Below are 26,893 nucleotides of genomic sequence, written 5' to 3'. Positions count from 1 at the left end.
TTTTTCCACAACGCGACCTTGATTATAAATCTCAAAAACGACTGATTTTGAATCCACACAGAACCTAAAAGACATGTCCTTAAGATGAAGAACTATGAACCCTTGAGGATAACCACCAAAGCAAGATTGGAGAGCAATGCTGACCGTATGAAAGTCCAAATGGAAATGAGCACGACAAAAGGTGGCAACTAAAACAAATTCTTTCTACCAAAACCCTGGCGAAAACACAATCGGGTGACCGAACTTCTTCCTCATGGAGAGTTGAAACTCTTTACCTCGGGCAAAGTTGAGTGATGGTGGATCCAACACCATCTACCCCCGTCTCTCTACCAAAGGCCTAGGGAATGTGGCTGCCACCGCCGGAGTGACCGGTGGTAGGAGGTGTCCTTCGGGGCCGGAGTGGCCACCGGAGTAGACGAGAGGAATCTACTGGCTTCTCTCTCAAACACACACACACACACTCGCTAGTTCTATAAATTATTTTCATCGGAGTTATGGTTGATTTTCTATTAATTTCTAAAGTTTTACCAATATCCTGAAAATTCATAACGATTGCAACTTTAGAGCAAGATATATACATGCTACAGCAAGATTACATGGCAACCAGAGGCATGGCATCAAAGAACACATTACATAGAGCAAATCATGTGAAGTAACCACATGCATATGAGCTATAGATTAGTGGCTATCATGAAGCAAACATTGAACCAATTAACAGTTTCAGACTTAGTGAAATATGGGTATAGCAGACAACAGCTTAACGATTGTAACTTTAGAGCAAGATATACACATGCTACAACAAGATTACATGGCAACCAGAGGCATGGAATCAAAGTACACATTACATAGAGCAAATCACACGAAGGAACCACATGCATATGAGCTATAGATTAGTGGCCATCATTAAGCAAACATTGAATCGATTAACAGTTTCAGACTTGGTGAAATATGGGCATAGCAGATTCGTACACGATTCACTTTTGCAACAAAAATTATGACATGTAGATGAATCCTGACATGGGTGTAATTGACACCATCGTGTAGAGCAAAGATAGTACATCAACTTTCATATACAAATCATCTCCATCGGGTACACGGTTACAGAGATACGAGCATCATGAAATTGCAAAGAAAAAAGGAAAAAAAGAGCGGCCGGAGCGCGGGCGGTGTCGGCATCGGGGTGGGCGGCCGGAGCATGGGCAGCGATGTCGAGGCACGGGGGGAGGTGGAGAGGAGGGGAATGGCACGGCAGCTCATAGTGGGAGTGGGGACGGCGTCGGAGCAGCTCCGCGACGGTGATGACAGCGGCCGGAGCGCGGGCGGCATTGGCGAGCAGGCCCGGCAAGGGCTAGGGCATCGTTAGAGCAGCCTGGCGGCGTAAAGGGCGAGGGCATCAGCATCGGGGGAGAGAATGGGAGAGTGGGGGAATTTTTTAAGTGTTGGCTTATATACAAATGGCTTTAGTCTCGGTTGGTGGCTCAAACTAGGACGAAAGGCCCCCCTTTCGTCCCGGTTCGAGCCACCAACCAGGACTAAAGCTCCTTTTCAGCAGCCAGAAGGGCGGGAAGCAAAGGGCTTTAGTCCCGTTTGGTGGGTCCCTTTCGTCCCGGTTCGACCCACCAACTAGGACTAAAGCCCTTTCCTATTGCATCCACAAGTTTAGTCCCACCTCGCTAGTTGAGAGGGGCTTGGAGTGGTTTATAAGCGTTGTTTCCACTACCCTCTTGAGCTCCTCTCAACTTTAGGTAGTACATGCCTATTTGACGCCCTGTTGGGCCTGCTTGCACTACGGGCCTGCATCCTAGCCCATTTCTAGGGTTTCTAGTCGTATGCAGGCCGTGGTGGCAAGTAGGTGGGCCTTTTTATTTTTTGCATTTGTTATGTTTTTAATTTTTTATGTTATTTTTTGCATATCTTATTTTTAGTTGCATAAGTTTTCTTTTTTATTGATTCTTTTTAGTTGATTCCTTTTGTTATTAGTGTTTTATAAAAGCTTTTTAGTTTTCTATTAAAGTTTGTAACAAAAAATAATTTATGAAAATTCTTTGTAGTATTAAAGTTTTTAACAAATAAATACTTTGATAATTTAGTTAATATTATTTTGTTTCTTTTTAGTTGATTCTTTTTTATATTGAAGAATATTATATTTAATTGATTCTTTTTAGTTCATTCTTTTTGCTATTAGAGTTTTATAAAAGCTTTTTAGTTCATTATTTTTGCTATTAGAGTTATATAAAAGCTTTTTAATTCATTCTTTTTGCTATTAGAGTTTTATAAAAGCTTTTTAATTCATTCTTTTTTCTATTAGTTCATTCTTTGAGTTAAATGACCCTAGAAATAAAAAGCAGTACAAATGAACTCTGAAAAGGTTGAAAGTTGGTATGGTATCATCATTTCACCCACATAGAATGTGCTAAAAAGTTGAGAGGGTTACGGCAAAAACTGGATGCACTTTGTGTACAAAATGGACAATCTCTTTCGAAGTATCAGGGTTTCAGACGAAAACTCATCTGTTACAAAGGCATTTCATTTTTTATAAATTATTTCAACTCTAGACTTTTTGTGCGTTCAACATGCACTATTCAAAGCCACATCATCAATTTTCAACCCTTTCTGACTTCATTTGCTATTTTTCATGCATTTACTGATTTTTTTAGCTAAATGACCCTGAAATTGAAGAGCAGTACAAATGAACTCTGAAAAGGTTGAAAGTTGGCATGGTATCATCATTTCACCCACGTAGCATGTGCTAAAAAGTTGAGAGGGTTATGGCAAAAACTGGATGCACTTCGTATACAAAATGGACAGTCTCTTTCGAAGTATCAGGGTCTCGGACGAAAACTCGTCTGTAGCAAAAGCCATTTCATTAATTGACATGTAACTGCAGTAATATTCTAGATAAAAGCCTCATCAGAATAGTTATGGAGAGAAAGTCTTCACTTTTTCTTCGCGTGTGTCCCTTGCTTATTGCACCATCACCATGGATAATCTTCACCATTTAACAGGGTGCTTGGGTCAGCCTTCACTTTCAAGGGAGCAATTTCATGAAAATTTTCATAATCTTCAAACATGCCTGTCTTGCCCTCCACTCCCACGGTGTCTCTTCCCTAAAAGAACTATGTGGCGCTTTGGCTCATCGTATGATGTATTCGCTTCCTTATCTTTTCTCTTTCTCGTTTTGGTAGACATGTCCTTCACATAGAAAACCTGCACCACATCATTGGCTAGGACGAATGGTTCATCTATGTACCCAAGATTGTTCAGATCCACTATTGTCATTCCGTACTATGGGTCTACCTGTACCCCTCCTCCTGACAGATTGACCCATTTGCACTGAAACAAAGGGACCTTAAAATCATGTCCATAGTCAAGTTCCCATATGTCCACTATGTAACCATAATATGTGTCCTTTCGCCTCTTGGTTGCTGCATCAAAGCGGACACCACTGTTTTGGTTGGTGCTCTTTTGATCTTGGGCGATCGTGTAAAATGTATTCCCATTTATCTCGTACCCTTTGTAAGTCAATACAGTCGAAGATGGTGTCCTGGCCAACGAGTACAACTCATCTCCAACAGTGGTGTTACCCATGAGATGTGTTTGCATCCAACTACCGAAAGTCCTGATGTGTTCACATGTAATCCAGTCATCACACTGCTCCGGGTGTTTGGAGCGCGGAATATTCTTGTGTTCATTGACATACGAGGTCACCAAGGTAGAATTTTGTAGAACTATCTAGTGTGCTTGAGCCCAAGAATCCCCGTCCCTACATATTATTGAGACTGCTCCTAGTGTGCCTTTTTCAGTCAGTCTCCCCTCATACCGCGAATGAGGGACACCAATCGGCTTAATGCCAGGGATGAAGTCAACACAAAACCCAATGACCTCCTCTGTTTGTCGGCCCATGGAGATGCTTTATTCTGGCCTAGCACGGTTACGAACATATCTCTTTAAGACTCCCATGAACCTCTCAAAGTGGAACATATTGTGTAGAAATATATGACCCATAGTGGAAATTCGTCGACTAGATGAACTAGGACGTGCTTCATGACATTGAAGAAGGATGGTGGGAACACCAGCTCGAAACTGATAAGACATTGCACCAAATCATTCTTTAACCCTGGTAGGATTTCTAGATCGATTACCTTCTGAGAGATTGCATTGAGGAATGCACATAGCTTCACAATGGCGAATCGAATGTTTTCTGGTAGAAGCCCCCTCAATGCAACTGAAAGCATTTGCGTCATAATCACGCGGCAGTTAAGAGACTTTAGGTTCTAGAACTTTTTCTCTGGGATATTTTTTATTCCCTTTATATTGGACGAGAAGCCAGATGGGACCTTGATACTGAGCAGGCATTAAAAGGAGATTTCCTTCTCTTCTTTGGTAAGAGTGTAGCTCGCAGGACCTTGATAATGCTTTGGATGCATGTCATCTTTTTTGTGCACATGTTGTTGGTCCTCCCGTGTCTCTGGTGTATCTTTTGTCTTCCCATACACGCCCAAGAAGCCTAGTAGGTTCACACAAAGATTCTTCGTCACATGCATCACGTCGATTATAGAGCGGATCTCTAGGTCTTTCCAATAGGGTCGGTCCCAAAATATAGTTTTCTTCTTCCACATGGATGCGCGTCCCTCAGCACCATTTAGAACAGATTGTTGATACGTCTCCAACATATCTATAATTTTTTATTGCTCCATGCTATTATATTATCTGTTTTGGGTGTTTTATATGCATTAATATGCTATTTCATACTCCCTCCGTCCCAAAATAAGTGACTCAAATTTATACTAACTTTAGTACAGAGTTAGTGCAAAGTTGAGTCACTTATTTTGGGACGGAGGGAGTATTATTTTTGGGACTAGCCTATTAACCTAGAGCCCAATGCCAGTTTCTGTTTTTTCCTTGTTTTATAGTTTCGTCGAAAATCAATACCAAATGGAGTCCAAACAAAGTCCAATCGGAGTCCAAACGGAATAAAACTTTTGCGATGATTTTTCTTGGACCAAAAGACATCCAGAGGATTTGGAGAGCAAGTCAGAGAAGCCACAAGGACGAAGGGCACGCCCAAGGGGGTAGGGCACCCCCCACCCTTGTGGGCCCCTCGTGACTCCACCGACCAATTTCTTCCGCCTATATATTCCCATATATTCCAAAAACAACCAGGGGAGCCATGAAAACACTTTTCCACTGCCGCAACCTTCTATACCCGTGAGATCCCATCTAGGGGCCTTTTTCGGCGTCCTACCAGAGGGGGGTTCAATCATGGAGGGCTTCTACATCAACATGTAACGCCCTCGATGCGGCTATATCTCCCACGTGTCGAAGCATGACTTAGAGGCATAACCACATTGAAAGCAATGTCGCAAGTGAGGTAATCTTCGCAAACAACCCATGTAATACAATAAGGGAAAAGATACATAGTTGGCTTACAATCGCCACTTCACACAAATACATGAATAAAGCATTACATCATCTAAATACAATCAGGGCCCGACTACGGAGCCAAAATAAAAGAAGACTACCCCAAATGCTACACAGATCCCCGATCGACCCCAACAGGGCTCCACTACTGATCAACTAGAACGAAACAACATAAAGGACAAGATCTTCATCGAGCTCCTCCTAAGCTTGGTTGCATCACCTGCTAACTGGTTTTGGAAGTATCTGTGAGTCACGGGGACTCAGCAATCTCACACCCTCGCGATCACTATTTAAGCTTATAGGTAAGGCAAACGTATGAGGTGGAGCTGCAGCAAGCAACTAGCATATATGGTGGCTAACATACGCAAATGAGAGCGAGAAGAGAAGGCAAAGCACGTTCGAGAAAGTATGATCAAGAAGTGATCCTAAACAACCTACGTCAAGCATAACTCCAACACCGTGTTCACTTCTCGGACCCCGCCGAGAAGAGACCATCACGGTAACACACGCGGTTGATGTATTTTAATTAAGGTCAACTGTAGGTTTTCTACAACCGAACATTAACAAATTGCCATCTGCCCATAACCGCGGGCACGGCTTTCGAAAGTTCAAATCCCTGCAGGGGTGTCCCAACTTAGCCCATCACAAGCTCTCACGGTCAACGAAGGATATTCCTTCTAGCGGGAAGACCCGATCAGACACGGAATCCCAGTTACAAGACATCCTCGACAATGGTAAAACAAGTCCAGCAACACCGCCCGAATGTGCCGACAAATCCCGATAGGAGCTGCACATATCTCGTTCTCAGGGCACACTCAGATAGGTCAAGCTACGAGTAAAACCAACCCTCGAGTTGCCCCAAGGTGGCCCCGCAGGCTGCCCATTTTGGACCAACACTCAGAGGAGCACTGGCCCGGGGGGGTTAAAATAAAGATGACCCTTGAGTCTGTAGAACCCAAGGGAAAAAGAGGCTAGGTGGTGAATGGTGAAACCAATGTTGGGCATTGCTGGAGGAGTTTTATTCAAGGCGAACTGTCAAGGGGTTCCCATTATAACCCAACCGCGTAAGGAACGCAAAATCCGGGAACATAACACCGATATGACGGAAACTAGGGCGGCAAGAGTGGAACAAAACACCAGGCATAAGGCCGAGCCTTCCACCCTTTACCAAGTATATAGATGCATTAATTAAATAAGAGATATTGTGATATCCCAACAAAATGTCCATGTTCCAAACATGGAACAAGCTCCAATCTTCACCTGCAACTAAAAACGCTATAAGAGGGGCTGAGCAAAGCGGTAACATAGCCAAACAACGGTTTGCTAGGACATGGTGGGTTAGAGGCTTGGCTCAACAATATAGGAGGCATGATAAGCAAGTGGTAGGTATCGCAGCATAGGCATAGCAAAAGAGCGAGCATCTAGCAAGCAAAGATAGAAGTGATTTCGAGGGTATGGTCATCTTGCCTGAAATCCCGCAAGGAAGAAGAACGAGTCCATGAAGAAGATAAACGAGCGTAGTCGAACGGGTCCTCACAAACGCGACGTTATTGGAACCAACCCGAAAAAGCAACACCGGAAAGAAGCACACAACATAGTAAACAACTATCACATGATCATGGCATGATGCACAACAAGTATGATGCATGTCCGGTTTAATGATACATGGCATGGCAAAGTGCAACAAACAATACTACAAATTAAGTGGAGCTCAATATGCATCGGGATGCATATTGACGAAACACCACATCAATTATTTAGTTCTCTCTCGGTTAGGGTACTCAACAATATTAAATGTTGTTAAACATGGCAAGAGAAGAAGCAACAGGAAATTATCTAACTAAACAAGTTTAAATGGGGCCGGAACAAACATCAATTCCGGCAAATCCCCATATGCATTAGTAAATTAATGCAACAACAAACTAAACATTTTAATTGTTGTTATCATGATGCGAATGACATGAACAAGTTTGTGCAATTTTTATTAAAAGTTGACAAGAGCATTTTGAAGTATTTGTCATCATGGCGGAAACGAAAGGGGTGCCACGGCAATGATAACGAAAACGGTGCCACGGCAGCGTTCCGGTTCCGGTAACTCGATTGAGATACCGATGCAAAGGAGAAGTGTGCGGATGCGTGTAAAAGATGGTGGGGCGCTCCCAGATACTGGGTGTCCCATGAGTAGATGACATGGAAGCGAGAGACACTACAGACATGGTGCAGACAAAGGGTGCAACTCATACAACACGCAACATTCGTCCACGACGGTCGTCTCGACGTTATACCTTTGAAGCGTGCGCTATCGGAGGGGTTTAAGTTCGATGCGGTGTAGGGGAAGTAGACGTTCTCGGGACGTTCGGTAGTGGAAGTCGGGGCTCACGCGACGGTAGTCGAAGTAGTCATCCTATCGTTCATCAATGATCATTGGAGCGGTAGTGGAAGTAGAGGCTCACGGCGTCTTGTCGAAAAACACGGCGGCGGTAGTCGTACACAATCGTAGATGTTCAGGGTCGTCGGGGTACTTGTCGGTCGGGTCTTGACGGTCTCGTTTTTGCGACGATAGTTGTGCTAGTCGGCGGTAGTGAAACTTGACGGTCCGAGGGCTCCGGGCATCGTGGTACTTGTCGCAACACCGTGTAGTCGTACATTTGAAGAGGAACTTGGCCATCTGGAGGGTCACACTTGTCGTCGTGGAACTTGTCGGTCCATGAAGTCGATCTCCCGCGTCTTGTCGTACACGTATCGACGAGGTACTTAACGTTTCGGTATGCAGTCGTTCGAGCGTCCGTGTGGTCTTGCCGGTGGGGTACTTGTCGCTTGCGGTCCAACTCCGAGGTCATAGTCGTGTAGTCGAACTTGACGAAAAAAATGGGTCTCGCTGGGGACTTTGCATCCATTGGGAACTTGGTGGTACTTGGCGTTTCTCGGTCCTGCGGTTCGTTGTGTAGCAAAACTCGAGGAGGTCCAAGGAGGCACCGGATGGAGGTGGAGGCTCCAGCTCAGGGAGGAGGTCGAGGCCGACAGGTACGGGCGCGCGGGCCGATCCGGGCGAAGGCACACAGGATCCCGTCAGCGGCGTGGCCTTGAGACGACGCGCCATGGGGATTGGTTCCCTGGATGGCATCCGACGGTGCTAGAAGAAAACATCAGCGGGGGTGCGAAGAGGCAAGGTGGAGGAGGAGCTGGCGGCGCTGCAGGCTCGCGGCGAGGAAGGAGGCACAGGCGTGCGGGCAGAGCTTGGCGGCGGGGCCAGCGCCAGGAGACGGGGCGACGTCAGGCGATAGGAGCAGTGGATCGGGCGACGTGGTCCGGCGACCCGGTGACGGGGCGCGCTGGCGAGGAAAGGAGCAGGCAGAGGGGGTCGGGCGCTCTCCCTGGCATCGATGTGTGGCGGCGGCACGGGAACGAGGGGGGAGAGATGGGGATCGGGAGGAAGTAAGGGATCGGGCACGGGGCTCTCATGGCGAGGAGTGAGGGAGAGAGCGAGCCTGCGAGGGAGAGAAGGGGATCGAGCACGGCCTCCTGGCTCGATGCGTGAGGCGTGCGTGTGGCGGCGGCGTGGGAGGACGAGAGGGATCGAGAGAACGAGGGAGTGGGTTCGGTCGACGTTAGGGTAGCGAGGAGATGGACCGGGCTGACCTTCATTGCAGATGGGCCTTAGAGGCCGGCCCAGGGAGAGGGAAGACTGCGCCTAGGGAGGTTTGGGCCTGCTGGGCTCTCTCTCTCTCTCTCTTAATCTCTCTTTTCAGCAAAAGAGATAGGCCAAAAAAATAATTAATAGAAGAGGCCATGGAGAAGAACAAAATTATGGAACATTTTGTATGGCTTTATGGAATATTTCCACCTTAACAAAAATAGTTCCGACAAGTTAGGAGAATTTAAATTCAAACTTATTTGACTTGAGCCAAAATAGTTTGAATGGAGGCTAGGCTAAAGGGGTGTACAAAAATGTTGAGGGTTTTTGGAGGACCCTCGATAAATGGAGAAAGAACTACTGCCAAGGTTTGGAGGTGAATCTTGAAGCAAAAGAACCCAAGGGATTTATATTGTGAGTGTGTTGTGGTTGATTCCTAAAGGATGGAATATTTATTTATACCTCCCTATACATATTGGGAGATATGTTATAAAGAGAATTTCACCATGTGAATATCCCTCGATTGAAATGGACCGAAGATCCATCCGATTTTATTTGGTTGAGTTTTAAAACATGTTGCAAGATGACATGAAGCAATGCACATGATGCAAAAATGAAAGCAACGAACCAAACAAATCACACGATGAATCACGGAAAACCCTCGAAGGAATCTGCAGCTCCGGTCTTGGGGCGTTACAACACTCCACCACTAGGAGAGGATCTCGTCCCGAGATCTAGAATGGCACCAGAGGGAAAAGGAAGAGGAAGAGAAAAGGTAAAACTAAGTTGCTTCTTTGACAAACGAGTGGAACCAAAGAACCTTGAGAAGTTGAACAAATTGAAATAAAGAATGTAATGGAGATGAATGAACTTGAAAACACTCCGTTAGAAAAGAGGAACAAGGAAGAACAACTTCGGGCAGCACTTCGATTGAAAAGAAAAGGAATTGAATAAGAACTTGGTAAGATGAGAAGATACTTGATGAAATCACAACACACTGCCTCCGGAACTATTGAATGAATGGAACAAGGGTTAAGAAAAAATCTCACACAGCACTCCGGTTGAAAAGAGATGCAAGGCTTGATAAGGCGAAAAGAACTTGAGCAAAACAGGCACAACACTCCGGTTAAATGGATAGGCATGAAAAGAACATGATCTTTGACAAAACGCGATGATGGGTGAAAAGAACAACATCGCAATGCGTCCGGAACAAAAGAATAGAAGTTGGATCATTGGAAAGAAAAGAGTTGAGAATAAAATGACATCTACTGCCACAATAGAATTTGAGAAGCATCCCTAGAAAGAAGTATGGAACGGAGTTGTTGAAAAATCAACAACGAAAAAAACAACGGCTGCTTGTGGGCTTATGAAAACGTCTCAAAAGTTAAGGTGAAATTCTGCCACTAACGAAAACAAGATTGGATTGATAAGAACTAGGAGACGAGAAACTATTTCACCGGGAGGCTAGATGAAGAACTTGGGTCATTTATAAGCACCATAATTAGCAACATTCCCAATGGAAGGCTTACGGTGAAATATAAACCAAGATACTCCAACGAAAAGAAAGATGGATTGAGAAGAGCTCATGCTCGAAGAAATTGATGGGTTTACCTATCTCATTTCTGACAACTTGTGAATCATGAAAAATGAAAGAAATTGTCAAAATGACATAACACCACATGAAGAGATAAAGTGGAAGGAATTGCACTCCGGATTGCAAGATGAAGAAATCTTGAGCTCCTCTAAAAAGAATCTTGATGAACACTTCGAGAAGGAAACTAAATCCTTGATGAACCATCATGTAGAACTCCATGAAGAACTCCGTTAAACAAAAGAATGATCAAACGGAAGGAAAGAGAAGTTGAAAACACAAAGTGAATCCTTGTACCAATTTAGATGGATCTCCGTGATAATTAGAGCTTGGTACTCCGAGAAAGAAAAGATGAACAAAAGAAAATCAAGAATTTGATGAGCCTCCAGAATAAAGAATTAAATTCACTCGATGAAACAAGAATGAGAATTACATTATGCTTATCCTTCACCAATTGAATTGATGACAAGGAACGGATTTGGCATACTACTTATTCTCGTAGAAAGGATTAAGATAGATATTGCGCAAACTTGAGGAAGGTCTTCAACGAACCACCGGTAGAATTGAAAATGAACGAAGTAAAGATAAAGAAACACCGGGAAGAATTATAAAAAGAACGAAGATACTTGAGAGAATTTAGATACAAGTGAACGAAGAGATTCCGAGATGATTAGAGAACACTTGGATGAAGCACCGATAAGATTTAGAGAAAAAGAGCTGAAAGCTGAGAATGAATAATTCTGAGATGATGGACTCCGGATGATCAAACTGAAAAGACTCCTGAATTGCTCCGGATAGGTGAAAAGAAATCTCACAACCGAAGAGAATTATGAGAGGATGGCAACAAGCTAGAATCACGAATCTTTGAAGAGAATGGAGCAAGATTGAGAGAAAAATCTTCTTCCGTCTTCAATCCGAGAATGACGACGAGAAACATCACCAAATTGTTGAGGCACTCCAGAATGAATAATGGAAAGGTTGAGCCAACTATGAAAAGAATTTAACCGATCTTGGAGAAAGGCATTTGACTGATGATAACTCATTCTTATGTCAAACTTCGAAAAGAATTTGAGGATAACTCCGGAAAAATTAGAAGTGTCAGGTAAGATCCTGGAAAAAGACCTGTGGGTTAGGGCCCACTAAAAAAACATCGTAGAACGATTCAAAAGGGAGAAAGCACCGGTTAAATAAAATGGCTTGAATGAGATAACAACCTTGGAATAGGTTTGAACGGATCTTGAAGGAAAAGATGAGCCTTCCGAGATATCTTCAGCACTCCGGAATAATTGAATAGCGAGAGGTGAATGAATATAAGGTGCACCGGCATGAGAAGGTATTTGAAACGAGGAAAAAGATATGATCAACACCAAAAGCTTGAATTGGTTCCACCGGAGAAGAAAACGAGTGAAGATTGACGAACTTGAAGCTCTGTTAGAATATTCATGAGAATCACCGGATAAGGATATTGACGGAAAAGGAATGAAAAGGCCTCGCGTCAATAAGATGGATACTTGATTAAGAAATCTGAATCCTTGAAGAAAACAAGGGTGGGAGGGTGGGAAAAACAAAGTCAACTTGGAACGGATGAAGACAACACCGTTGAGAAGAACTAGTAATAGATCTTGCTGATATTGAAATGATCGGATCCACTTGAAGAGAAACACACCGGTTGAAAAGGATTGCCATGACAGTCTTGATTATCATGAAGGTTTGGTATTCACATCGGAGTATGAGAACACCGTTTAGAGAAGGTATGGAATCAACATTTGACTTCGAAGCAACTCGAATACCACAACTCAAAACAAACAAAGGATTGGCTTGCAGAATAAGCCGGAACAAACATATGATAGAGATTTCGTCCGAAGTTTTCGTGGCGGGGCCTACACGGGCTCGATCGTACAACACCATCATGTACAAGGCAGTGCACATGACATACGAAGCGTCCCCGAGTCGGCATAGCCAATGACTCTTTAAGACACAACGAGACCACTGTAAAACCAACCGTGGATAGGCGGACCACTAGACGTCGAACCCCAATTTCATATCATACATCTGTCGGAAAGATATCCAAAGAGCTACTTGAATTCCCACTTATAAACTCCCGAAATTTTCCGGTTATGCAATCAGGTGTTGGGGATACAGTGGAAGCATAATATCTCACCCAAAACTAACAAATCCTACATCCAGCTGTATCCATCCTTCAACACATAACCAAGAAACCTTCGGAAATCATTTACCTCAACCTTCGAAAAGCATCCGTTATACGAGTTATGGCAATACTCCCGAACTCCCACCCCAGTACTGGGTGGCGTCGAGGTTATCTCACCAACAACTGCATAAAAGAGATTTTCGATGTCGGCGAAACTAATCTCAGGTATTTTAGAACTGCAACGATAAAATTGTGATGACAACACCTCGGAGCTCAACTCCCTGGGACACTGCCACAACCCCTAAATGTCAAGAGGCACCAAGAACAATGTTCTCGTCACAAAACCATCGGAACAATTCCAAGATACGCGCGTGATCCTAAAAAAAATTAGTGAAATTTGAGAAGAGAAGAGTCAAAACTCTACGTCAGGATGCCTCACCAGAGCGACCAAGGGACTGAGGAGTAAAAAGAATTCCTAACTCTTTGATATATATAATCCTAAATGACTCAAAACATTTCTAGACTCAATAACGCCAGCGATTCGATCAAGCAGGGGGCTCCTAAGGTCGGGGAAGGCTCTGATACCAACTTGTAACGCCCTTGATGCGGCTATATCTCCCATGTGTCGAAGCACGACTTAAAGGCATAACCGCATTGAAAGCAATGTCGCAAGTGAGGTAATCTTCGCAAACAACCCATCTAATACAATAAGGGAAAAGATACATAGTTGGCTTACAATCGCCACTTCACACAAATACATGAATAAAGCATTACATCATCCAAATACAATCAGCGCCTGACTATGGAGCCAAAATAAAAGAAGACTACCCCAAATGCTACACAGATCCCCGATCGACCCCAACTGGGCTCCACTACTGATCAACTAGAACGAAACAATATAAAGGACAAGATCTTCATCGAGCTCCTCCTGAGCTTGGTTGCATCACCTTCTCGGTAACATCGGCACCTGCAAACTGGTTTTGGAAGTATCTGTGAGTCATAGGGACTTAGCAATCTCACACCCTCGCGATCAAGACTATTTAAGCTTATAGGTAAGGCAAAGGTATGAGGTGGAGCTGCAGCAAGCGACTAGCATATATGGTGGCTAACATACGCAAATGAGAGCGAGAAGAGAAGGCAAAGCACGTTCGAGAAAGTATGATCAAGAAGTGATCCTAAACAACCTACGTCAAGCATAACTCCAACACCGTGTTCACTTCTCGGACCCCGCCGAGAAGAGACCATCACGGTAACACACGCGGTTGATGTATTTTAATTAAGGTCAACTTTAGGTTTTCTACAACCGGACATTAACAAATTGCCATCTGCCCATAACCGCGGGCACGGCTCTCGAAAGTTCAAATCCCTGCAGGGGTGTCCCAACTGAGCCCATCACAAGCTCTCACGGTCAACGAAGGATATTCCTTCTAGCGGGAAGACCCGATCAGACTCGGAATCCCGGTTACAAGACAGCCTCGACAATGGTAAAACAAGTCCAGCAACACCGCCCGAATGTGCCGACAAATCCCGATAGGAGCTGCACATATCTCGTTCTTAGGGCACACTCAGATAGGTCGAGCTACAAGTAAAACCAAACCTCGAGTTGCCCCGAGGTGGCCCCGCAGGCTGCCCATTTCGGACCAACACTCAGAGGAGCACTGGCCCGGGGGTGTTAAAATAAAGATGACCCTTGAGTCTGCAGAATGCAAGGGAAAAAGAGGCTAGGTGGCGAATGGTAAAACCAATGTTGGGCATTGCTGGAGGAGTTTTATTCAAGGCGAACTATCAAGGGGTTCCCATTATAACCCAACCGCGTAAGGAACGCAAAATCCGGGAACATAACACCAATATGATGGAAACTAGGGTGGCAAGAGTGGAACAAAACACCAGGCATAAGGCCGAGCCTTCCACCCTTTACCAAGTATATAGATGCATTAATTAAATAAGAGATATTGTGATATCCCAACAAAATGTCCATGTTCCAAACATGGAACAAGCTCCAATCTTCACCTGCAACTAACAACGCTATAAGAGGGGCTGAGCAAAGCGGTAACATAGCCAAACAACGGTTTGCTAGGACAAGGTGGGTTAGAGGCTTGGCTCAACAATATAGGAGGCATGATAAGCAAGTGGTAGGTATCGCAGCATAGGCATAGCAAAAGAGCGAGCATCTAGCAAGCAAAGATAGAAGTGGTTTCGAGGGTATGGTCATCTTGCTTGAAATCCCGCAAGGAAGAAGAATGAGTCCATGAAGAATACAAACGGGCGTAGTCGAACGGGTCCTCACAAACGCGACGTTATTGGAACCAACCCGAAGAAGAAACACCGGAAAGAAGCACACAACATAGTAAACAACTATCACACGATCATGGCATGATGCACAACAAGTATGATGCATGTCCGGTTTAATGATACATGGCATGGCAAAGTGCAACAAACAATACTACAAATTAAGTGGAGCTCAATATGCATCGGGACGCATATTGACGAAACACCACATCAATTATTTAGTTCTCTCTCGGTTAGGGTGCTCAACAATATTAAATGTTGTTAAACATGGCAAGAGAAGAAGCAAAAGGAAATTATCTAACTAAAAAAGTTTAAATGGGGCCGGAACAAACAACAATTCCGGCAAATCCCCATATGCATTAGTAAATTAGTGCAACAACAAACTAAACATTTTAATTGTTGTTATCATGATGCGGATGACATAAACAAGTTTGTGCAATTTTTATTAAAAGTTGACAAGAGCATTTTGAAGCATTTGTCATCGTGGCGGAAACGAAAGGGGTGCCACGGCAACGATAACGAAAACGGTGCCACGGCAGCGTTCCGGTTCCGGTAACTCGATTGAGATACCGATGCAAAGGAGAAGTGTGCGGATGCGTGTAAAAGATGGTGGGGTGCTCCCGGATACCGGGTGTCCCATGAGTAGATGACATGGAAGCGAGAGACACTACAGACATGGTGCAGACAAAGGGTGCAACTCATACAACATGCAACATTTGTCCATGACGGTCGTCTCAACGTTATACCTTTGAAGCGTGCGCTATCGGAGGGGTTCAAGTTCGATGCGGTGTAGGGGAAGTAGACGTTCTCGGGACGTTCGGTAGTGGAAGTAGGGGCTCACGCGATGGTAGTCGAAGTAGTCATCCTATCGTTCGTTGGTGATCATCGGAGCGGTAGTGGAAGTAGAGGCTCACGACGTCTTGTCGAAAAACACGGCGATGGTAGTCGTACACAATCGTAGATGTTCAGGGTCGTCGGGGTACTTGTCGGTTGGGTCTTGACGGTCTCGTTTTTGCGACGGTAGTTGTGCTAGTCGGCGGTAGTGAAACTTGACGGTTCGAGGGCTCCGGGCATCGTGGTACTTGTCGCAACACCGTGTAGTCATACATTTGAAGAGGAACTTGGCCATCCGAAGGGTCACACTTGTCGTCGTGGAACTTGTCGGTCCATGAAGTCGATCTCCCGCGTCTTGTCGTACACGTATCGACGAGGTACTTAACATTTCGGTGTGCAGTCGTTCGAGCGTCCGTGTGGTCTTGCCGGTGGGGTACTTGTCGCTTGCGGTCCAACTCCGAGGTCATAATCGTGTAGTCGAACTTGACGAAAAAAATGGGTCTCGCTGGGGACTTTGCATCCATCGGGAACTTGGTGGTACTTGGCGTTTCTCGGTCCTACGGCTCATGGTGTAGCCAAACTCGAGGAGGTCCAAGGAGGCACCGGATGGAGGTGGAGGCTCCAGCTCGGGGAGGAGGTCGAGGCCGACAGGTACGGGCGCGCGGGCTGATCCGGGCGAAGGCACGCAGGATCCCGTCAGCGGCGTGGCCTTGAGACGACGCGCCATGGGGATTGGTTCCCTGGATGGCATCCGGCGACGCTGGAAGAAAACATCAGCGGGGTTGCGAAGAGGCAAGGTGGAGGAGGAGCTGGCGGCGCTGCAGGCTCGCGGCGAGGAAGGAGGCACAGGCGTGCGGGCAGAGCTTGGCGGTGGGGCCAGCGCCAGGAGACGGGGCGACGTCAGGCGACAGGAGCAGTGGATCGGGCGACATGGTCCGGCGACCCGGTGACGGGGCGCGCTGGCGAGGAAAGGAGCAGGCAGAGGGGGTCGGGCGCTCTCCCTGGCATCGATGTGTGGCGGCGGCATGGGAACGAGGGGGGAGAGATGGGGATCGGGAGGAGGTAAGGGATCGGGCACGGGGCTCTCATGGCGAGGAGTGAGGGAGAGAGCGAGGCTGCGAGGGAGAGAAGGGGATCGAGCATGGCCTCCTGGCTCGATGCGTGAGGCATGCGTGTGGCGGTGGCGTGGGAGGACGAGAGGGATCGAGAGAACGAGGGAGTGGGTTCGGTCGACGTTAGGGTAGTGAGGAGATGGGCCGGGCTGACCTTCATTGCAGATGGGCCTTAGAGGCCGGCCCAGGGAGAGGGAAGACTGCGCCTAGGAAGGTTTGGGCCTGCTGGGCTCTCTCTCTCTTAATCTCTCTTTTCAGCAAAAGAGATAGGACAAAAAAATAATTAATAGAAGAGGCCATGGAGAAGAACAAAATTATGGAACATTTTGTATGGCTTTATGGAATATTTCCACCTCAACAAAAATAGTTCCGACAAGTTAGGAGAATTTAAATTCAAACTTATTTGACTTGAGCCAAAATAGTTTGAATGGAGGCTAGGCTAAAGGGGTGTACAAAAATGTTGAGGGTTTTTGGAGGACCCTCGATAAATGGAGAAAGAACTACTGCCAAGGTTTGGAGGTGAAACTTGAAGCAAAAGAACCCAAGGGATTTATATTGTGAGTGTGTTGTGGTTGATTCCTAAAGGATGGAGTATTTATTTATACCTCCCTATACATATTGGGAGATATGTTATAAAGAGAATTTCACCATGTGAATATCCCTCGATTTAAATGGACCGAAGATCCATCCGATTTTATTTGGTTGAGTTTTATAACATGTTGCAAGATGACATGAAGCAATGCACATGATGCAAAAATGAAAGCAACAAACCAAACAAATCACACGACGAATCGCGGAAAACCCTCGAAGGAATCTGCAGCTCCGGTCTTGGGGCGTTACACAACACCATTGCCCTTACGATGAAGTGTGAGTAGTTTACCACAGACCTACGGGTCCGTATCTAGCTAGTAGCTAGATGACTTCTTCTCTCTCTTTGATTCTCAGTGCCATGTTCTCCTCGATGTTCTTGGAGATCTATTCGATGTAATACTTTTTTGCGGTGTGTTTTCCGAGATCCGATGAATTGTGGATTTATGATCAGCTTATCTATGAATATTATTTGAATCTCCTCTGAATTCTTATATGCATGATTTGATATCGTTGTAAGTCTCTTCGAACTACAGATTTGGTTTGGCCAACTAGATTGGTTTTTCTTGCAATGGGAAAAGTGGTTACCTTTGGGTTCAATCTTGCGGTGTCCTTTCCCAGTGACAGTAGGGGCAGCAAGGCATGTATTGTATTGTTGCCATCGAGGATAAAAAGATGGGGTTTTCATCATATTGCTTGAGTTTATTCCTCTACATCATGTCATCTTACTTAATGTGTTACTCTTTTCTTCATGAACTTAATACTCTAGATGCAGGCAGGAGTTGATGGATGTGTGGAGTAATAGTAGTAGATGCAGGAAGGAGTCGGTCTACTTGATACGGACGTGATGCCTATATTCATGATAATTGCCTTAGATATCGTCATAACTTCGCGCTTTTTGCTCAGCAGTAATTTTTTCACCCACCATAATATTAACTATCTTGAGAGAAGCCTGTAGTGAAACCTATGGCCCCTGGGTCTATTTTCCATCATATAATCTTCTAGTTTCCATCATATGAGTTTCTGATTTACCAAAAATATTTACTTTACCGTTCATCTATCTCTATCAGATCTCACTTCTGCATGTAACCGTGAAGGGATTGACAACCCCATTATTGTGTTGGGTGCAAGTTGTTCATTGTTTGTGCAGGTATTCGGTGACTTGTTCGTTGTCTCCTACTGGATTGATACCTTGGTTCTCAAAACTGAGGGAAATACTTACTCTACTTTGCTGCATCAACCTTTCCTCTTCATGTGAAAAACCAACGCAAGCTCCAGAAGTAGCAGGAAGAATTTCTAGCACCATTGCCGAGGAGATCTATGCCAAGTCAAGACATACCAAGTACCCATCATAAACTCTCATCTCTTGCATTAAATTATTCGCCATTCACCTCTCATTTTCCTCTCCCCCACTTCTAAAATGATTTTTGAAAAGATTTGCCTTTTCTTCGCCCCTCTTCCGTTCGTCTTCTTCGCTTGGTTTTGGTGTGCTCGTGTGTTAGATCATTTATATCATGGCTAGTCCTCCCATTATCATGAGCACTCCTGATAATGAAGTCCTCAATTTCAAAAAAGGGAAGGAGAAAATTTAAAAGATGCTTGGTATAGAATTTGGAATGCTCAAAATAGATCTACTCGAAAGCAATCAACTGTCGTTCTTCTTCGCAGTTTTTATGTAGGCGTTACTCCTTGGAATAGATATGTTCTACATACCATTACCAAAGGAAATTTCTTGGGGAGCCATACTTTTGATTGTTATAATGCCATGATAGATTTGTTAAGCCCCCCACCTCTTTGGTTAATGGAACTGTTTTAACTTTGGATCATGTGATGCAAAGACTTGATATTATTGAAAATTAAATTGCTACTATTGATTTGATTGAAAATTTGGATAAAAAGATTCATAATCATATTACTTAATATGGATCTAAAGTAGGAGTTACTTTAAAGAATCTTAGGGAAAAGGAATCCATGGTTAATGAGAAGATAGATCAAGATTCTTCTAGATTTGGCAAACTAGAAGATATTATTACCAACTTGGGTTCCTCTTTTTCCTCCATTAAAACTACTCAAAATCTTCCTCCAACCAAGATTGACAAGTTTACTTATGTTCCTAAGAATAAGGGTGAATCTTCTAGTAAAGACAACAAAGATCTCAAATCAATAAGTATTCACCCCAATTTTCTCGATATCATTAAGGAACCAATTGTCACGAATGAATTTCTTGATTTCTTGTCTAGGAGTTTGACCGTTGATAAAACAAAAAAAATCTCCTAAGAGTTATAAGTCATTAATTGAAGAATTGCATGCCAAAGACGGCAATACTTAGATCTATTCATGTTTTATGCCTAGCTAAGGGCGTTAAACAATAGCGCTTGTTGGGAGGCAACCCAATTTTTCTTTTTTTTGCTTTTTAGGTTCTGTTTTGAATTAAATAATTTATCTAGCCTCTGGTTAGATGTGGTTTTGTGTTTTAATTAGTGTTTGTGCCAAGTAAGACCTTTGGGATAGCTTACGGTGATAGTTGATTTGATCTTGCTGAAAAACAGAAACTTCTACGCCCAGGAGATTAATTTTAATTTTTAGGAAAAGCGCGATAAAATATTGATTCATGTTTAAGAAGAGTAATAAACAAATTGCTCAAGCTGTCATATTTTTTTGGAATTTTTGGACTTACAAAAGTATTCAAAATATCCATATTGCTACACACTATTTTGTTTTTTGACAGATTCTATTTTCTATGTGTTGTTTGCTTATTTTGATGAATCTATGGCTAGTATCGGGGGCGTGAACCATGGAAAAGTTGGAATACAGTAGAAATTACACCAATATAAATAAGTAATGAGTTCACAATAGTACCAAAAGTGGGGATTTATTTTCTTATACTAACGGAGCTTATGAGATTTTCTGTTGAGTTTTCTGTTGTGAAGTTTTCAAGTTTTGGGTAAGGATTTGATGGACTATGGAATAAGGAGTGGCAAGAGCCTAAGCTTGGGGATTCCCAAGGCACCCCAAGGTAATATTCAAGGACAACCAAGAGCCTTAGCTTGGGGATGCCCCGGAAGGCATCCCCTCTTTCGTCCTCGTCTACCGGTAACTTTACTTGAGGCTATATTTTTATTCACCACATGATATGTGTTTTGCTTGGAGCGTCTTGTATGATTTGAGTCTTTTCTTTTTACTTTTCCACAATCATCCTTGCTGCACACACCTTTTGAGAGAGACACGCATGAATCGTGATTTATTAGAATACTCTATGTGCTTCACTTATATCTTTTGAGCTTGGCAATATTGCTCTAGTGCTTCACTTATATCTTTTTAGAGCACAGTGGTGGTTTTATTTTATAGAAATTGATGAACTCTCATGTTTCACTTATATTATTTTGAGAGTCTCTAAATAGCATGGTAATTTGATTTGGTTATAAATTTAGTCCTAATATGATAGGCATCCAAGAGGGATATAATAAAAACTTTCATGTAAAGTGCATTGAATACTATGAGAAGTTTGATTCCTTATGATTGTTTTGAGATATGAAGATGGTGATATTAGGGTCATGCTAGTAAGTATTTGTGAATTTGAGAAATACTTGTGTTAAAGTTTGTGATTCTCGTAGCATGCATGTATGGTGAACCGTTATGTGATGAAGTCGGAGCATGATTTATTTATTGATTGTCTTCCTTATGAGTGGCGGTTGGGGATGAGTGATGGTCTTTTCCTACCAATCTATCCCCCTAGGAGCATGCGTTTAGTACTTCGTTTCAATAACTAATAGATTTTTGCAATAAGAATATGAGTTCTTTATGACTAATGTTGAGTCCATGGATTATACGCACTCTCACCCTTCCACCTTTGCTAGCCTCTCTAGTGTCGTGCAACTTTCGCGGGTACCATAAACCCACCATATACCTTACTCAAAACAGCCACCATACCTACCTATTTTGGCATTTCCATAGCCATTCCGAGATATATTGCCATGCAACTTTCATCCGTTCCGTTTATTATGACACGCTCCATCATTGTCATATTGCTTTGCATGATCATGTAGTTACATCGTATTTGTGGCAAAGCCACCGTTCATAATTATTTCATACATGTCACTTTCATTGCACATGCCCGTACACCGCAGGAGGAATTCATATAGAGATGTATTTTGTTCTAAGTATCGAGTTGTAATTCTTGAGTTGTAAGTAAATAAAAGTGTGATGATCTTCATTATTAGAGCATTGTCCCACGTGAGGAAAGGATGATGGAGACTATGATTCCCCCACAAGTCGGGATGATTCTCCAGACGAAAAAAGAAGCCAAAAAAATGACAGAAGGCCCAAATAAAAAATGAGAGAAAAGACAGAAGGGGCAATGCTACTATCCTTTTACCACACTTGTGCTTCAAAGTAGCACCATGATCTTCATGATAGAGAGTCTCCTATATTGTTACTTTCATATATACTAGTGCGAATTTTTCATTATAGAACTTGGCTTGTATATTCCAATGATGGGCTTCCTCAAATTGCCCTAGGTCTTCGTGAGCAAGCAAGTTCGATGCACACCCACTTAGTTTCTTTTGAACTTTCATAAACGTATAGCTCTAGTGCATACGTTGCATGGCAATCCCTACTCATTCACATTGATATCTATTAATGGGCATCTCGATAGCCCATTGATACGCCTAGTTGATGTGATACTATCTCCTCCTTTTTGTCTTCTCCACAACCACCATCTATTCCACCTATAGTGCTATATCCATGGCTCACGCTCATGTATTGCATGAAAGTTGAAAAAGTTTGAAAACATCAAAAGTATGAAACAATTGCTTGGCTTGTCATCGGGGTTGTGCATGATTTAAATATTTTCTGTGATGAAGATAGAGTATAGCCAGACTATATGATTTTGTAGGAATAAGCTTTATTTGGCCATGTTATTTTGAGAAGACATAATTGCCTTGTAAGTATGCTTGAAGTATTATTGTTTTCATGTCAATATTAAACTTTTGTTTTGAATCATACGAATCTAAACATTCATGCCACAATAAAGAAATTACATGGATAAATATGTTAGGTAGCATTCCACATCAAAAAATCTATTTTTATCATTTACCTACTCGAGGACGAGCAGGAATTAAGCTTGGGGATCCATGATACGTCTCCGATGTATCTATAATTTTTTATTGTTCCATGCTATTATATTATCTGTTTTGGATGTTTTATATGCATTAATATGCTATTTTATATTATTTTTGGGACTAACCTATTAACCTAGAGCCCAGTGCCAGTTTCTGTTTTTTCCTTGTTTTAGAGTTTTGTAGAAAAGGAATACCAAACGGAGTCCAAACGGAATAAAACTTTCGCGATGGTTTTCTTGGACTAAAAGACATCCATAGAACTTGGAGTGCAAGTCAGAGAAGCCACAAAGCGGCCACAAGGACGAAGGGCGTGCCCAGGGGGTAGGGTGCGCCCCCCACCCTTGTGGGCCCCTATGACTCCACCGACCTATTTCTTCCACCTATATATTCCCATATGTCCCAAAAATAACCAGGGGAACCACGAAAACACTTTTCTACCGTCGCAACCTTCTGTACCCGTGAGATCCCATCTAGGGGCCTTTTCTGGCGTCCTGCCGGAGGGGGATTCGATCACGGAGGGCTTCTACATCAACACCATTGCCCTTTCGATGAAGCGTGAGCAGTTACCACAGACCTACGGGTCCATAGCTAGTAGCTAGGTGGCTTCTTCTCTCTCTTTGATTCTCAATACCATGTTCTCCTCGATGTTCTTGGAGATCTATTTGATGTAATACTTTTTTGCGCTGTATTTGCCGAGATCCGATGAATTGTGGATTTATGATTAGCTTACCTATGAATATTATTTGAATCTCCTCTGAATTCTTATACGCATGATTTCACTTCTTTGCAAGTCTCTTCGAGCTATCGATTTGGTTTAGCCAACTAGATTGGTTTTTCTTGCAATGGGGGAAGTGCTTAGCTTTGGGTTCAATCTTGCGTTGTCCTTTCCCAGTGACAGTAGGGGAAGCAAGGCAGGTATTGTATTGTTGCCATCGAGGTTAAAAAGATGGGGTTTACATCATATTGCTTGAGTTTATTCCTCTACATCATGTCATCTTACTTAATGTGTTACTCTGTTCTTCATGAACTTAATACTCTAGATGCAGGCAGGAGTTGGTCGATGTGTGGAGTAATAGTAGTAGATGCAGGCAGGAGTCGGTCTACTTGACATGGACGTGATGCCTATATTCATGATCATTGCCTTAGATATCGTCATAACTTTGTGCTTTTCAATTGCTCGGCAGTAATTTGTTCACCCACCGTAATATTCCTTATCTTGAGAGAAGCCTCTAGTGAAACCTATGGCCCCCGGGTCTATTTTCCATCTTATAATCTTCTGTTTCCATCATATTAGTTTCCTATTTACTTCCTTTGCAATCTTTTACTTTCCGATCTATAAACCAAAAATACCAAAAATATTTACTTTACCTTTTATCTATCTCTAGCACATCTCACTTTTGCAAGTAACCGTGAAGGGATTGACAACCCCTTTATCGCGTTAGGAGCAAGTTGTTGATTGTTTGTGCAGGTATTTGGTGACTTGTTCGTTGTCTCCTTCTGGATTGATACCTTGGTTCTCAAAACTGAGCGAAATACTTACTCTACTTTGCTGCATCACCCTTTCCTCTTCAAGGGAAAAACCAACGCAAGCTCAAGAAGTAGCAATTGTCCGCCAGGACCCTTTCCAAAGATTACCTATAAATTCTTTACCATATCAAGTATGTGATCACCAGTACTGAGGGTGGGCTTCTTCCGGTGATTTGCCTCACCTTTGAAATACTTGCCTTTCTTTCGACATTGATGGTTGGTCGAAAGAAATCGACGATGTCCCAAGTACACAATTTTCCTGTATTTGTCCAAATATATACTTTCGGTATCATCTAAACAGTGTGTGCATGTGTGGTATCCCTTGTTTGTCTGTGCTGAAAGGTTACTGAGAGAAGGGCAATCATTAATGGTTACAAACAGCAACGCATGTAGGTCAAATTCCTCGTGTTTGTGCTCATCGATCCCACACACGTACACCTTTTCCATTCCACAGTTGTAAAAGTTCTTCAACTAATGGCCTTAGGTACACATCAATGTTGTTGCCAGGTTGCTTAGGGCCTTGGATGAGCACTGGCATCATAATGAACTTCTGCTTCATGCAGAACCAAGGAGGAAGGTTATAGATACATAGAGTCACGGGCCAGGTGCTATGATTGCTGCTCTGCTCCCCAAAAGGATTAATGCCATCTGCACTTAAACCAAACCTACGTTCCTTGCTTCATCTACAAAGTCCCCCAACCTTCTCTAGATTTTTCTCCACTGTGACACATCAGCGGGTGCTCTCAACTTCCCATCTTTCTTACGGTCTTCTTTGTGCCATCACATCAACTTGGCATGCTCTTTGTTTCTGAACAGACGTTTCAACCGTGGTATTATAGGAGCATACCACATCACCTTGGTAGGAACCCTCTTCCTGGGGCCCTCGCCCTCAACATCACCAGGGTCATCTCATCTGATCTTATAATGCAATGCACCGCATATCGGGCATGCGTTCAAATCCCCGTACTCGTCACGGTAGAGGATGCAATCATTATGGCATGCATGTATCTTCTACACCTCCAATCCTTCGTACATACCATCAGGAAATTCGTTATCCTTTGGAAGCTTCTTCTTCATTATTTTTAGTAGCTTCCCAAATCCATTGTCAGATACACCAATGTCTGCCTTCCATTGCAGCAATTCCGGTGTGGTACCAAGCTTTGTGTTGTCATCTTAGCAATTTGGGTACAACCCTTTTTTGTGATCCTCTAACATGCGATCGAACTTCAACTTCTCCCTTTCACTTTGGCATTCTCTCTTTGCATCAACAATGACCCGGCGAAGATCATCATCGGGCACATCGTCTGGTTCCTCTTGATCTTCAACTCCCCTCGTTGCAGTATCACCATATTCAGGGGGATAGTTGTCATCATCCTCTTCTTCTTTGTTGTCTTCCATCATAACCCCTCTTTCTCTGTGCTTGGTCCAAACATTATAGTGTGGCATGAAACCCTTCTCGAGCATGTGGATGTGAAGGGTTTTTGAGTTACAGTAATCCTTCGTATTCCCACAGACAGGGCATGGACAATACATAAAACCATTCTGTTTGTTTGCCTCGGCCTCTTCGAGAAATTATGCATGCCATCAATGTACTCGGTGGTGCGTCTGTCATAGTACATCCATTGTCGGTTCATCTGAGTGCATTATATAATTAAGTGTATCAAAAACCATTACAAAACATCATGAATAGAGAAGTGACCAAATTAATACAAGTTCATCATCACATTAAAACCAAAGTAGAGTAGTGATCAAATGTTATTACTGAAAAATAAATACATAAAGTTCAAGCATAGTTCTCATAGAACAACAAATAGACCTCTAGAGCATATAATTAAAACATACATTTGAAACTAACATACAACTATGTAAAACATTTAAATGCAACAAGAAATGCGGTCATAATCGCAACTAAGGTAACAATTGATCCAACGGCATAATGATACCAAGCCTCATTATGAATGGCATATATTCTAATCTTTCTAATCTTCAAGCGCATTGCATCCATCTTGATCTTGTGATCATCGACGACATCTGCAACATGCAACTACAATTCCATCTTCTCCTCCTCTATTCTTTTCAATTTTTCTTGAAGTAATTGTTTTCTTTTTCAACTAAATTTAACCTCTCGACAAGAGGGTTGATTGGAATTTCCAGTTCACATACCTCCTAGATAAAAACATCTATGTCACGTTGGTCGGTGATACGTCTCCGTCGCATCTACTTTTCCAAACACTTTTGCCCTTGTTTTGGACTCTAACTTGCATGTTTTGAATGGAACTAACCCAGACTGATGCTGTTTTCAGCAGAATTTCCATGGTGTCTTTCCGTGTTGCGAGTTCGTCGAGTTCGTCCGTGAGATCTTAGCGAGTTAGGGCGTAGATCGATGGGAGGGAAAGACTTCGCGCGCACCCCAGTGTTTGAACCTTAAGGGTTTCCCGGAACCCCACATCCGACTGAGTTCATGTATTCACTATGTGTTAATACTTTGGTCCGGTACTCTATTAAAAGGAGGCCTTAATATCCCTTAGTTTCCACTAGGACCCCGCTGCCACGGGAGGGTAGGACAAAAGATGTCATGCAAGTTCTTTTCCATAAGCACGTATGACTATATTCGGAATACATGCCAAC

General features: G+C 43.3%; 1 pseudogene; it reads right to left on the bottom strand.

Moving 5' to 3' along the window:
• Positions 1 to 2,975: 2,975 nt before the first annotated feature.
• LOC147964863 (uncharacterized) lies at positions 2,976 to 25,871 on the bottom strand (annotated as a pseudogene).
• Positions 25,872 to 26,893: the final 1,022 nt, after the last annotated feature.

The sequence above is a fragment of the Triticum urartu genome, chromosome 6A (assembly GCF_056163025.1).
Source record: "Triticum urartu cultivar PI428250 chromosome 6A, HENAU_Tu73, whole genome shotgun sequence".
Classification (NCBI taxonomy): domain Eukaryota; kingdom Viridiplantae; phylum Streptophyta; class Magnoliopsida; order Poales; family Poaceae; genus Triticum; species Triticum urartu.
This window is presented reverse-complemented; position numbering and strand designations above follow the sequence as displayed.